The 13,779-nt window shown below is 43.6% G+C and overlaps 1 protein-coding gene across 3 annotated transcripts in view; it reads right to left on the minus strand.

Annotated features, from left to right (window-relative positions):
* Positions 1-5,531: 5,531 nt before the first annotated feature.
* Positions 5,532-13,779, minus strand: part of SEPTIN2 (septin 2) — a 59,717-nt gene continuing 51,469 nt past the window's right edge. For 2 of the 3 annotated variants that reach the window (XM_039489405.1, XM_039489403.1), the window contains exon 13: positions 5,532-8,322. The gene's annotated coding sequence lies outside the window, so the exon portion shown is untranslated. Of the gene's footprint in view, positions 8,323-8,494; positions 8,578-13,779 lie in introns of those variants that run through there. The other variant, XM_039489404.1, reaches the window with a different exon arrangement.

Here is a 13,779-nt window from a genome sequence, read left to right on the forward strand (position 1 = left end):
TTTCAGAGAACTATCCACAATGACTCCAAAATCTGTTTCCTGAGTGGTAACAGCTAATTTAGACACCATCATTTTATATGTTGAGTTGGGATTATGTTTTCCAATGTGCATTACTTGCATTTATCAACATTAAATTTTTGTTGCCCAGTCACCCAGTTTTGAGAGATCTTTTTGTAGCTCTTCGCAGTCTGCCTGGGTCTTAACTATCTTTAGTAATTTTGTATCATCTGCAAATTTTCCACCTCACTGTTTACCCCTTTGTCCAGATCATTTATGAATATGTTGAATAGGACTGGTCCCAGATCAGACCCCTGGGGGACACCACTATTTATCTCTCTCTATGCTGAAAACTGATCATTTATACCTATTCTTTGTTTCCTATCTTTTAACCAGTTACCAATCCATGAGAGCACCTTCCCTTTTATCCCGTGGCAGCTTACTTTGCGTAAGAGCCTTTGGTGAGGGACCTTGTCAACCGCTTTCTGAAAATCTAAGTACACTATATCCACTGGATCACTTGGTCCACATACTTGTTGACCCCCTCAAAGAATTCTAGTAGATTGGTGAGCCATGATTTCCCTTTACTAAAACCATGTTGATTCTTCCCCAACAAATTATGTTCATCTGTATGGCTGACAATATTGTTCTTTATTATAGTTTCAACCAGCTTGCGCTGTACTGAAGTCAGATTTACAGACCTGTAATTGCCAGGATCACTTCTGGAGCCCTTTTTAAAAGTTGGCATCACATTAGCTATCCTCCTGTCATCTGGTACAGAAGCTGATTTAAATGATAGGTTACAGAGTACAGTTAGTAGTTCTGCAATCTCACATTTGAGTTCCTTCAGAACCCTTGGGTGAATACCATCTGGTCTTGGTGACTTATTGCTGTTTAAATTTATCAATTTATTCCAAAACCTCCTCTGACACCTCAATCTGGGACAGTTCCTCAGATCTGTCACCTAAAAAGAAGGGCTCAGGTTTGGGAATCTCCTTCACAGCCTCAGCCATGAAGACCGATGCAAAGAATTCATTTAGTTTCTCTGCAATGGCCTTATCATTGAGTGCTCCTTTAGCACCTCGATTGTCTAGTGGCCCCACTGGTTGTTTAGCAGGCTTCCTGCTTCTGATGTACTTAAATTTGCTATTACTTTTTGAGTCTTTAGTTAACTGTTCCTCAAATTCTTTTTTGGCCTTCCTAATTATATTTTTACACTTCATTTGCCAGTGTTTATGCTCCTTTCTATTTTCCTCACTAGGATTTAACTTCCACTTTTTAAAGGATGCCTTTTTGCCTCTCACCGCTTCTTTTGCTTTGTTGTTTAGCTACAGTGGCTCTTTTTTGGTTCTATTACTATGCTTTTTAATGTGGGGTAAACATTTGTCTATTATGGTGTCTTTAAAAAGTTTCCACGCAGCTTGCAGAGATTTCACTTTTGGCACTGTACCCTTTCATTTCTGTTTAACTAACCTCCTCATTTTTGGGTAGTTCCCCTTTCTGAAATTAAACGCTAGTGTTGGGCCACTGTGGTGTTTTTCCTGCCCCAGGGATATTAAATTTAACTACATTATGGTCACTATTACCAAGCGGTCCAGCTATATTCACCCCTTGAACCAGATCCTCTGCTCCACTTAGGACTAAATCAAGAATTGCCTCTCCTCTGGTGGGTTCCAGGACCAGCTGCTCCAAGAAGCAGCCATTTAAGGTGTCAAGAAACTTTATCTCTGCATCCCGTCCTGAGGTGATATGTACCCAGTCAATATGGATATAATTGAAATTCCCCATTATTGAGTTTATTTTAATAGCCTCTTTAATCTCTCTGAGCATTTCACAGGGTGCGTCTATACTACCCGCCGATTGGCGGGTAGTGCTCGATGTATTGCGTCTCGTCTAGATGCGATAAATCGATCCCTGAATCGACGCCTGTACTCCACCTGGGCAGGAGGAGTAAGCGGAGTCGACGGGGGAGCCGCGGCAGTCGACTTGCCGCTGTGAGGACGGCCAGGTAAATCAAACTAAGATACTTTGACTTCAGCTACGCAAATAGTGTAGCTGAAGTTGTGTATCTTAGTTCAACCCCCAACCCCAAACTAGTGTAGCCCAGGCCACAGTCACTATCACCATCCTGGGCAGGTGGTCGGTAATATATCCCTACTGCTATATTGTTATTATTAGAGCATGGAATTACTATCCATAGAGATTCTATGATACAGTTTGATTCATTTATGATTTTTACTTCATTTGATTCTACGCTTTCTTTCACATATAATGCCACTCCCCCACCAGCACAATCTGTTCTGTCCTCCTGCTATCTTTTGTACCCTGGTACTACTGTATCCTACTGCTAATCCTCATTCCACCAAGCTTCTGTGATGCCTCTTACATCAATATCCTCATTTAATACAAGGCACTCCAGTTCACCCATTTTATTATTTATACTTCTAGCATTGGTATGTAAGTACTTTAAAAACTTGTCTCCTGTTAGCTGTCTGCCATTACACAAGTGTAATTGAATGGAACTCTTTTTTATTTGACTGTTTCTGATCAGACCATGCCTGTAGTTTATCATTTTCCATCCTCTGCTCCTCACTAGGACATAGAGAATCTCTATTAATAGATCCTCCCCTAAGGGCTGTCCAAACCATGTGCTCCTCCGCACCTGTCAGCTTTCCCCCAGCCCTTAGTTTAAAAACTGCTCTATGACCTTTTTAAGTGCCAGCAATCGGGTTCCATTTTGGTTTAAGTGGAGCCCACTGTTCCTGTATTGGCTCCCCCTTTCTCAAGGTTCCCCAGTTCCTAATAAATCTAAACTCCTCCTCCGTACACCATTATCTCATCCACGCATTGAGACTCTGCAGTTCTGCTGATTTAACTGGCCCTGCGCATGGAACTGGAAGCATTTCAGAGAATGCTACCATGGAGGTCCTGGACTTCAATCTCTTACCTAGCAGTCTAAATTTGGCCTCCAGGACCTCCCTCCTATCCTTCCCTATGTCATTGGTACCTACATGAAGCACAACCAGTGGCTCCTCCCCAACACTACACAAGTATATCTAGATGTCTTGAGAGAGCCACAACCTTCACACTACACAGGCAAGTCACCATGCTGTTCTCCCAGTCATCACAAACCAAGCTATGTTTCTAATGATCAAATTGCTTTCACTGCAAATAAAGAAATAGAGAAAACATGTGCACCCTAGAACACTTCCCATCCCTGGTTAGCAGGCATCACCAGCAGCTAAAAAGGGGCAGAGCTAGAGTGCAGCAGAAATCTGCTCCACTGTGCAGTACTGTTGTAGCTGTGTTTGTCTCTATCATCCTGGGACCAAGTGCGTAAGATATCTTATTCTTCTGTTGGTGAAAAAGAAGCTTTTGAGCTACACATCATATTCTTGTCTGGGAAAACTACCCTGTCATAGCTAAGGTTACATTTTAGTCACGGGTATTTGTAGTAAAAAGTCATGGACAGTCACGGGCAGTAAAGAAAAATTAATGGCCCGTGACCTGTCCATGACTTTTACTATATGCCCCTGACTGCAACTTGGTTGCTCTGGGGAGCGGGCGGCAGCCCAGGAGTACCATGGGTGCTCTGGGGGAAGGGTGGTGCAGCCTGGGGGCACTGTGGGTGCTGGGGGGTGGCGGTGTGTGGTCCGGGACTCCTGCTGGTGCTGGGCGGAGGAGGGGGGCTGGTGGGCTCCCTATGTTGCTCCTAGAAGTGGCTAGGTAGAGGCAGGGCCAAGGGGGACTCCACGCACTGCCCCCATCTGCTCCCCAGCTAGGAGCCGGACATGCTGGTGAATTCCGGGGAGCTCCTCCCCCCCAGGTAAGCACCACCCATCCCGCCCCCCACCCCCTGCCTCAGCCCTGAGTCCCCTCCCATATCCAAACTCCTGCTGCTGCGGGGGGGAGGGGCACTGTGGCTGGAGGATTAGGTTTCTTGCATTTGCTCAAGAAATACACGTCAGTGTTACATCCTCTTTCTTCATGTTGCGGAGTTTCCATTTCACACATCAAAATTACATATCATTCTCTGTTTGCAGTGTTGGTATAGCTATGTTGATCCCAGGATATTAGAGAAAAGGCGGGTAAGATAATATCTTTTATTGGACCAACCTGTGTTGGTAAAAGAGACAAGCTTTTCAGCTACACAGAGCTCTTCTCTTAAAACGTGTTTACTACTTATGCTAAGCAATCTGTTTCACCTTGTATTTAGCTGTGACACGTGAGTATCTTTCCCAGACCTGAAGAAGAGATCTGCGTAGCTCAAAAGCTTGTCCCCTTCACCAACAGAAGCTGGTCCAATACAAGATATCACCTCACCCCCCTTGTCCCATTGTGCAGTAGAGATTTAGCTGCAAACAGTACCTCCCCTTCTAAGTGGGAATTTGGGCTCTTTCAAACCAAGCTGTGAGTGAGAATGTTCTTCAGTTCCAAAAATCAAGAATCACTCACATGAAATGCTCTGCCACTAACTCAATAACTTTTCAATCGTGTAGTTTGCTTTAGTGCTTTTGATTTGCACAATCACTGCATACAGAGAAAAGCAGTCTATTGGTAGCCAGGTTCCAAGATAATACACGCATTCCTAGGTGAGAGTCAACAGTCCCAGGGCACCCTGCTGTAACTCACTCTGCCTGAATGTAAGTGGGCTGCTGCATTCTGCACTAAGTTATCAATAGGGGCCACGGGAAGTTGTAAGTGGTTGCTGGAAGGGGAAGAGCATCACGTAATACATACATTTCTGCAAGCTCAGGATTACCTGCATGAAAAGTGTACTGTATAGATCGTAATTCAGTGCTGTGCAGGTTTTATTTAATTCCCATATTTGTGTGCAGTTCCATCAATATATCACCCTTCACTTACATGAGTCCAACAAACTGGACTGGGAAGGAGAAACTAAAACACCAACCCCGTCATGCTATTTAATGATTCTTGGTTAGATTACAGAAGGAATTCAATAAAGACCCACTGTATATTTTGATATTTTTATTAATATAGTCTTGCCTAATGACAATACAGAATCTGAATACAGCAATGTTTGTATACAAAGAAATAGCCCCTTTGGTAACCAAATATAGAGCACTGCAAGTGTACTAGTACTCTGACTCCTAAAATAATTGTAAAATTACTTCTAATAAAGAAAAATAAAACCATTGTGGCCAGCTCAGTGGGCCAGTGATAATGCTTGACTCCAGAGTATGACATCTACCTTTGACTCCAAGTCTCTCTTCCTCCGGTCTGGATTAGCTTCAGTAAAAAAAAGAGGTTTGAGAAAGAATGGCTTATTTTTGAGGTTTCCCATCAAGTCATTGTATAAATGAATGTCAGTTGCAATCAGGAGCATCAAAAGCCAAGTGGAGAAGAGAAGAGATCCTCAGAGCTGTCAGGCACACAGGACTTCCCCCCTCCCTCCCCCGCCCCCCAGGAGTGTATGTGTGGAAGCAATTAGCAACCATATAAATTCCATTAATTAAGATAGCAAATCCCAAGAATTTACACTTCCATTGGAAAAAAAAAAAAGAAAAGAAAAAAAGAGAGCATTTCCTCACTAGAATCAATTTAAAAACAACTTACTCAATAACTAAACCATAATGCTCTATTGAAAAAAAGCTAGCTATTCAATGAATACATATTACCCCCAAAAGCCAAGATCTCTCATAAGTAAGGCTAAGATTTTGTTATGGTTATTTTTAGCAAAAAATCACAGACAAGTCACGGGCAATAAACAAAAATTCACGGTGCCATGACCTGCCTGTGACTTCACTAAAAATAACTGGGGTCAGGGTTAAGTTGGGGGGAGGAATGGAGTCGAGGGAGGGGGAGACCGACAGGCCAAGCCCCCTGCCATTGCAGGGGCAACAGCCCCAGTTCCAGTGGCTGCATAGCCCCAGCTGCAGTATGGTCCCCACTGCAGCCCCAGCAGAAGCCATGAGGCTGGGGTGCAACGGGGGGGGGGGGTGCAGTCATGGGAGGCACGCAGCCCCCACTCCGGAGCTGGCCACAGCTACGGGACAGGGGTGCACAACTGCAGCCCCTGCCAACCCACAGCCGCAGTGGGGGGAGGGGGATGGTGCACGGCCCTGGGACACTGCGAGGGGGGCGCACAGCTCCATCTGCAGCATGGTCCCCACTGCAGCCGCAGGGCTGGGATGCAGCAGAGGGCGCAGCCATGGGGAGTGCACAGCTCCTGCTCCAGTGCTTGCCACAGATCCAGGACAGAGGCTCACAGCCTGGCTCCAGCCCCGCCTCCAAGCCGCAAGGCAGGGGCTGCAGGGTACTGGTTCCAGCCATCCAGCCCCAGTTGCAGGGCAGGGGCACAGTCCTGCCTCTAGCCCTGGCTTCAGCTGTTGACAGCTGAAGCGGATGAAGTAACAGAGGTCCAGTTAAGTCACGGAATCCGTGACTACCATAACCTCCATGACTAAATTGTAGCTTTACTCATGACAATTCCACAGGTAGAGCTCAACCTATGCTATCTGCACTAACTGCATAGTATCTTTTTATTCCAAACAGAAGTTGGCTTAAGTAAGGACTACAAGAAGGGAGCAGTCCCCCAACAAAGGTATACCAGGGTTAAGTATGTACTTGTCACTTGCAATATATATATCAGCTTTCACAGTTTTTTCCTAATACTGGTTATAAATACTATTGCAGTTTAGATCACAGTACTGACCTCAGATGAAATTCACTGAAATGTTATGCAACAGTTTTTCCTAGCAGCACTTCAAAATGTGCTATGTCCTATGTCCAATGTCCAAGAACACTATTGTAACTGAGACCATTTGAGAACCCTAAAAGTGCACAGAGGTGCTTAGCTGCACTACACGAACAAAAAAAAAAACAACACTGGGGCTGGGGAAAAAAAAAAAAAAAAAAAAGGATAGTAAGGTATTTTAAAGTATTCGTTCTAATGCCTTCACTGAAGCTTATAATATTATTTCTGGTCACTTCTTCAGTAAACCAGTCTGCTCAATATATTGAAAGATTTAAGTAACATGGCTTGACATTTTTCTCTGGCAATACTGAAATGCCTTATTACTCTCTCTTATCTATGGAAAAGGCAAAATGTATACATTTACATTTCTTTCCCTACTAATTTTGTATTCATCCATTTAGCAAGAAAGGACTCACTAAACCTGTGTTTCTGACAAAGCAGACGTAACTAAGGCTGCTGCTTTTGCTCCCTTCATTGCGGACAAAGATCAGAAGAGATGAGTAGGAAGACGAGCAGCTCTATGAAATGATAGCTGCTTTAGAGGCAGCACAGGAGTTCAACACAGAGGCTATTGTGGTGGGTTTGACTTTGGATATTAAAAAGATACTCAGAATATAAAGCAATTTATAAACTGCAGTAATTTTAAGGTAGGTCAAAATCTGATCTGCTCAGTAGCAGGACTCCTTTAAATTAGTAATTTAGCAACCATTAAAGCTACAATTTGTGGAATTTAACTGCAGGATTAAGTTATGGTATTCCTCATCTCTGATATAAATGTAGAAGAGGATGAACAAAGCCACTGCTGTGCAGGAGACCAGAAAGATCTCAGCATTTTGTGATGGTGCCATTTGTATTATCTCTTTGGCACTGGTGGGTTGTAAACAGCACTGGTAACTAATTTTGCAGTAGTACATCATGTTATGAAATCTGACTGTTGGCTTTGGAGGGGCAAGTAGACAAGATTAGTCATTCAGCAAGTGCCCCCTTTAACAAGGAATTCTCTTATCTCCTCTTTCCTAGTTAAGACAAAGCATACCTCTTTTGTAATTAGACACTTGTGATGCCAAGGCAATGGCTATTCAGCACTGGACAAGAACTGAGGAATGGCCAAGAGTCTCACAGGCACACAGTTAATGCAAGAAATAGGAAACAGAATAACTTAACTTGGCATTGGACTCCCAAATTAGTCAAACATCACACCACTGGACAACCTATAGCAACACTCACGTATTCCTAGGTGTAACAAGTAGTATGACTAATGGTGCTAGTGAGCTACGCAAATAGACTGACTACTGCTAAGTCAGGTTAGGAAAGGCTCAGTATCATCCATTTTGCATTCCTAATATACTGGGTTACAGAAAATGAGCTCAATAAAATAATACTAAATTACTAAACTAAAACTGATCACATTCTCTATATAAGGTATAAAATATTGACTGAATACAATCTGTTACAAAGTACATATTACAAAAATTACCATGCATTTGCACACAACATACTAATGTGACATCCAAGTCACAGGCGAGGTAAAAGACATCCTTCCCAGTAAGAGACACTATTGCATCCCAACGCTGGAATGTTTCCTCTTAATCTGCATATGACGTTATCTGCAAAGAAGGCAGAAATATGGATATTTAACAGCTAGCTGTTTTGTAACTATATCTTGTATTTTAGAAACTGAACTGTAGCGTGTGTATCAATTACTAAGTGTTAACAGTGAAAGATCCTCTTCGGTATTCCACATGTGGGTCTATTAAGGTGCAGTCTACATGATGTCTAAGATTCCTTCCATCAGCCGCACCAGAACACACTTTGCCAGACACACCAACCCCCCCATTCTGAATTCTGGAGCAGGAGACTGCCTGTGGGGATAAGGCAAATTTGTTTTTCTAACGGTTCATAAACACAACAAAGACTAACATTAAGATTTAAAACCTTAGATACAGGCAATGTTGAAAAAATGGATTTTCTTTATGCCTAACAATGTCATGACATCACTACTTAAATGCATTGTGTGACATCCCATGGGGGAAGTTTGCTAATGTGACAGACTTTCTACCTCAAAATTGAGGACAAAACTTTTTCTTCCCTATTCCCCCAAATCCCTACAGTTGCTAAAGCAGTGTCTCAAACGGTGGTCCAGGGAGACTTTCCTGGGTGTAGGCAGAGAGCAGGTTAGTCACATGGTGCTGGATCTGTTTCCAGGTGCTAAACTGAATTTGAAGCATACTCAATATTTCCCAAGTAAGCACTTGCTGTGGTCACCACAGGGCTCTTATTTAATCACCACTGAGAGGGGAGGTAGACCATGTGATTGGAAAGGGAGGCAGTCCATGGGATGCAAGGTCTACACTATGAAAGTCTGAAGACCCCTTTTCTATGGCATTCTGGAACACTATACAAATTGTTACAGACCAACATAAGACACAAAATTAGCATATGTAACATATTGCTAGATAGAGCAGTGCCTCCCAATTTCAGAAGATACACTGAAAATAATTGAACATAAATAAAAAAGTGTTAACACAAAGCTAAGGTTGCATACCTAAGAACTCATAACTAAGGAAATGTGAAATTTAAAACTGAATGTATAATCTTAACCTTGCTCACTTGCACAAAGCCTAATCAAGTGATATTATTTCTGAAATGCCATTTTTTCTACAAGAACTTACAGTGATTGTACTTAAGTTTCCTCCACTGTGAAAGATTATCATTTATAAGGATAATTCCCTATAAAAATATGCTTAGTATTTATATAGGATGTGTGCAGTTAAACATTTCTACTGGCCCTATTAGTATTTCCCAGTTTGTGTACATTTAACAGAATACATGCAAAAAGTGTGAGAAGTGCACAGTAAAACATAATTAAACATACTATGAATTAGGGATGTAAATATTTAAAAAGTTAACCATTTAAACAATTAAAATTATATCATTTAATTGGTTAACTGATTAAAGAGAAAGGGCCCTGGGCCGCTCCGACTGGTGTGGGGTTGCGGGTTAATGGTTAGGGTGGGTTAACTGGTAAGACTATTGCTTACTGTTTAACATTTTACATCCCTACTACGAATGTTCTCTAGAGGTTTCTCAAACATTTGAAGTGAGGCCCATACCCTGAGATATTATCACATGGACAACCTTCCCTTCCGTTCATGATCATGCAGACCACTTCAGAGAACAGAGCATCTTTTTTTTTTTTTTTTTTTAAACAAGAGAAGAATACACCCATGATAGTCAACCAAATAACCGAGCAGAGTGGGAATCAGGACATTGCCTCAGCGTTTTAATACCCTTTCTGAAGGCGACAAAAACCTGTATTCTGGTGCATCTCTAGATTAAATAAATTTTAAGGGAGAGAGAGATGATAGATTTGATCACTGCAAGTCCGAGATTCAAGAGCTCTATAGCTGTTCTAGATACAGACAACTGGGATTTCAGGATAAAAGAGCCCTGAGGCAGCCAAACTTCTGTGACACAACGTATCACCCACCATGCCTTACTTTCTCAAGGGAGCAGCTACCACCCTCATCAGCATTATGAAGATAAAGCTGATGTCCGTGTGATTAAGAGGGCCCCGTACTGCAGGTGGAGAGCCTCCAAACAATCCCCATTCAACTTTCAGATGCTAATTAGCAATAAACCTGTGCAAGAAAGTATCATGAATTGTCAAAACCAGATGGTGTCCTGAATCAACTACTAGAATTAACTACATCTATTTCAATATTCATGAATCCGGATATTCATACTACCCCCATCACTGAGACTGCATTAAAGCAAGGAGGGAACAAAACTTCACGTCCATCTCCATTTCTCAGTCAAATAATTGTTTTTAATGTTATTGTAGAATGGATACATCGAAGTGAGCAGTAACATCTTCCTCCAACCTATGCTGGCAGCAAGTTACACAGCCATGGGCCATTTGCCAAGAAAGTGTTGTTTCCTGCACTCATGAGTCTCAATCTTGAGGTTGATAATTCAACGTTTCAGTAGAAAGAACATCTGGGAGATCACACTTAGGCCTGGTCTACACTACGCATTTAAACCGAATTTAGCAGCGTTAAACCGATTTAACCCTGCACCCGTCCACACAATCAGGCCCTTTATATCGATATAAAGGGCTCTTTAAACCGGTTTCTGTACTCCTCCCCGACGAGAGGAGTAGCGCTGAAATCGGTATTGCCATGTCGGATTAGGGTTAGTGTGGCCGCAAATCGACGGCATTGGCCTCCAGGCGGCATCCCACAGTGCACCACTGTGATCGCTCTGGAAAGCGATCTGAACTCGGATACACTGGCCAGGTAGACAGGAAAAGCCCCGCAAAGTTTTGAATTTCATTTCCTGTTTGCCGAGCGTGAAGCTCTGATCAGCACGGGTGGCGATGCAGTCCCAAATCCAAAAAGAGCTCCAGCATGGACCGTACGGGAGATACTGGATCTGATCGCTGTACAGGGAGACAAATCTGTTCTATCAGATCTCCGTTACAGAAGACGAAATGACAAAGCATTTGAAAAAAATCTCCTGGCTATGATAGATAGAGTCCACAGCACAGGGCTGCGTGAGAAGCGTAACAGAAAGCCAAAGAATCAAATGGACGCTCATGGAGGGAGGGGCGGGGGATACTGAGGACTCCAGCTATCCCACAGTCCCTGCAGTCTCCGGAAAGCATTTGCATTCTTGACTGGGCTCCAAATGCCTGAAGGGTCAAAAACATTTTCCCGTGTGTTTCAGGGTGTATGTCGTCAATTTACACACTTCCCCTCCCCCCCCCCCCGAAAGAAAAGGGAAAAAAATCATTTCTCGCCTTTTTTCAATGTCACCATATGTCTACTGCATGCTGCTGGTAGACGGGGTGCTGCAGCGCTAAACCGCAGCATCCTCTCCTCTCCCCTCCCCTCCCCGGTGGCAGACGGTACAGTACAGAAAGACTGATAGCCGTCCTCGTCATCATCCTGAGAGTGCTCCTGGCTGGGAGGTCGGCCGGGGGCGCCTGGGTAAAAATAGGAATGACTCCTGGTCATTCCCAGCAGATGGTACAGAACGGCTGGTAACCGTCCTCATCATAGCATCTGGGGGCTGAGCTCCATCAGCCCCACCCTTTCATGTGTAAAGAAAAGATTCTGTACTGCCTGGACTATCATAGCAGTGGGGGCTGGGCTCCTCTCCCCCTCCACCCTTTAATGTCCTGCCTGGACTATCATAGCAGCTGGAGGCTTCCTCCCCCTCATTTTATCTCACTAAAAAGTCTGTTTCTTATTCTTCCATTCTTTATTACTTCATCACACAAATGGGGAGACACTGCCATGGTAGCCCAGGAGGGTTGGGGGAGGAGGGAAGCAACGGGTGGGGTTGTTGCAGGGGCACCCCCTAGAATGACATGCAGCTCATCATTTCTGCGGGATCTCTGGGGCTCTGACACGGAGTGGCTGTGCTCTCTGGTTCTCTAGTACACTTGCCCCATATTCTAGGCTGGACTGACTCTATTTTTAGACAAAACATAGGAAGGGAATGACCCGGGGAGTCATTCCCATTTTTGCCTATGCGCCCCCGGCCGACCTCAGCGAGGCCAGCCAGGAGCACCCATGATAGCAGCAGATGGTACAGAACAACTGATAACCGTCATCTCATTGCCAATTTACAATGGCAGACGGTGCAATATGACTGGTAACCGTCTCTGCTATCTTGCAAAGGCAAATGAATGCTGCTGTGTAACAGTGCAGTACCGCGTTTGTCAGCAGCATCCAGTGCACATACGGTGACAGTGACAAAAGGCAAAACGGGCTCCATGATTGCCATGCTATGGCGTCTGCCAGGGCAATCCAGGGAAAAAGGGCGCGAAATGATTGTCTGCCGTTGCTTTCCCGGAGGAAGGATTGAGTGACGACATTTACCCAGAATCACCCGCGACACTGTTTTTGCATTGGGATTTCAACCCAGAATTCCAATGGGCAGGGGAGACTGCGGGAACTATGGGATAGCTACGGGATAGCTACCCACAGTGCAACGCTCCGGAAATCGACGCTTGCCTCAGTACATGGACGCACACCACTGAATTATGTGCTTAGTGTGGCTGCGTGCACTCGACTTTATACAATCTGTTTTACAAAACCGGTTTATGTAAAATCGGAATAATCCCGTAGTGTAGACATACCCTTATCTGAGATAAAGTGGTCCCTCTGCTAATTTGAGCCAAACCCATGGAAGGCTTTGAAGGACAAAAAACTTTGGATCTGATGTGTTATTTGATGAGGAGCAAGCATAGTTAGAGGAGCATAAGTGCAATTGTACTCTCAGCAATTGTAATCTCATCTTGTGATGCTTGTCAAATGGGCTGCTATATTGGGACCAGCTGGAGATTTTTAAATGGTAGGAGCGTATTTATTCCTCAACAATTTGAGCAAAGATTGGAATCTGCCCAGCTGTTAATAGACACACACACACACACATATATACATATACACACACGACTCTGAGCTGCAATGAAGGAATTTGGAATGCCTGACAAAATTATTAGAATGATACAACTGAGTTTGCAATTCAAAAAGCAGACTGTGAAAAGCAAGTGAAATCTCTTCCCCATTTGACATCAACACTGGACTAAGGTGGGGAAATGTGCTATCCCCAGGACTCTTTAACGTGGCTATTGAAATAGTGATGCAATCATTGTGAAATTCTCAGAATGGGGGTGAATTTAAATGGCCTGACCAACTTTTTGGATACACTGATGACCTGGGCTATCCAAGATACAGAAGGTACAAAGGAGGATTGGAGACTTGAAGGATGTGGCAAGAAAAATGGGACTTTAGACCAAATATATGGTTGTAAAATGAGGATCTTGGACAAGCTTACTTGGTAATTTAATGCTCCTAGGCATTTAAACTATCAAACTTGTTTATCAATTGCCAACAACAGTTAGGTGAAGGAGGAAATAGAAGGCATGAATAGAGAGAGGAAATGCCTGTTACATTTCTCTGCATGGAATTTTCAGCTCCCAACAACTGAGAAAGACCAAGCGTCAGATCTGAGGCCATTGTAAGGGCTACTATTTTGTATGTATGTGAGAGAAG

Source organism: Mauremys reevesii, linkage group 9 (assembly GCF_016161935.1).
Source record: "Mauremys reevesii isolate NIE-2019 linkage group 9, ASM1616193v1, whole genome shotgun sequence".
NCBI classification, from domain to species: domain Eukaryota; kingdom Metazoa; phylum Chordata; order Testudines; family Geoemydidae; genus Mauremys; species Mauremys reevesii.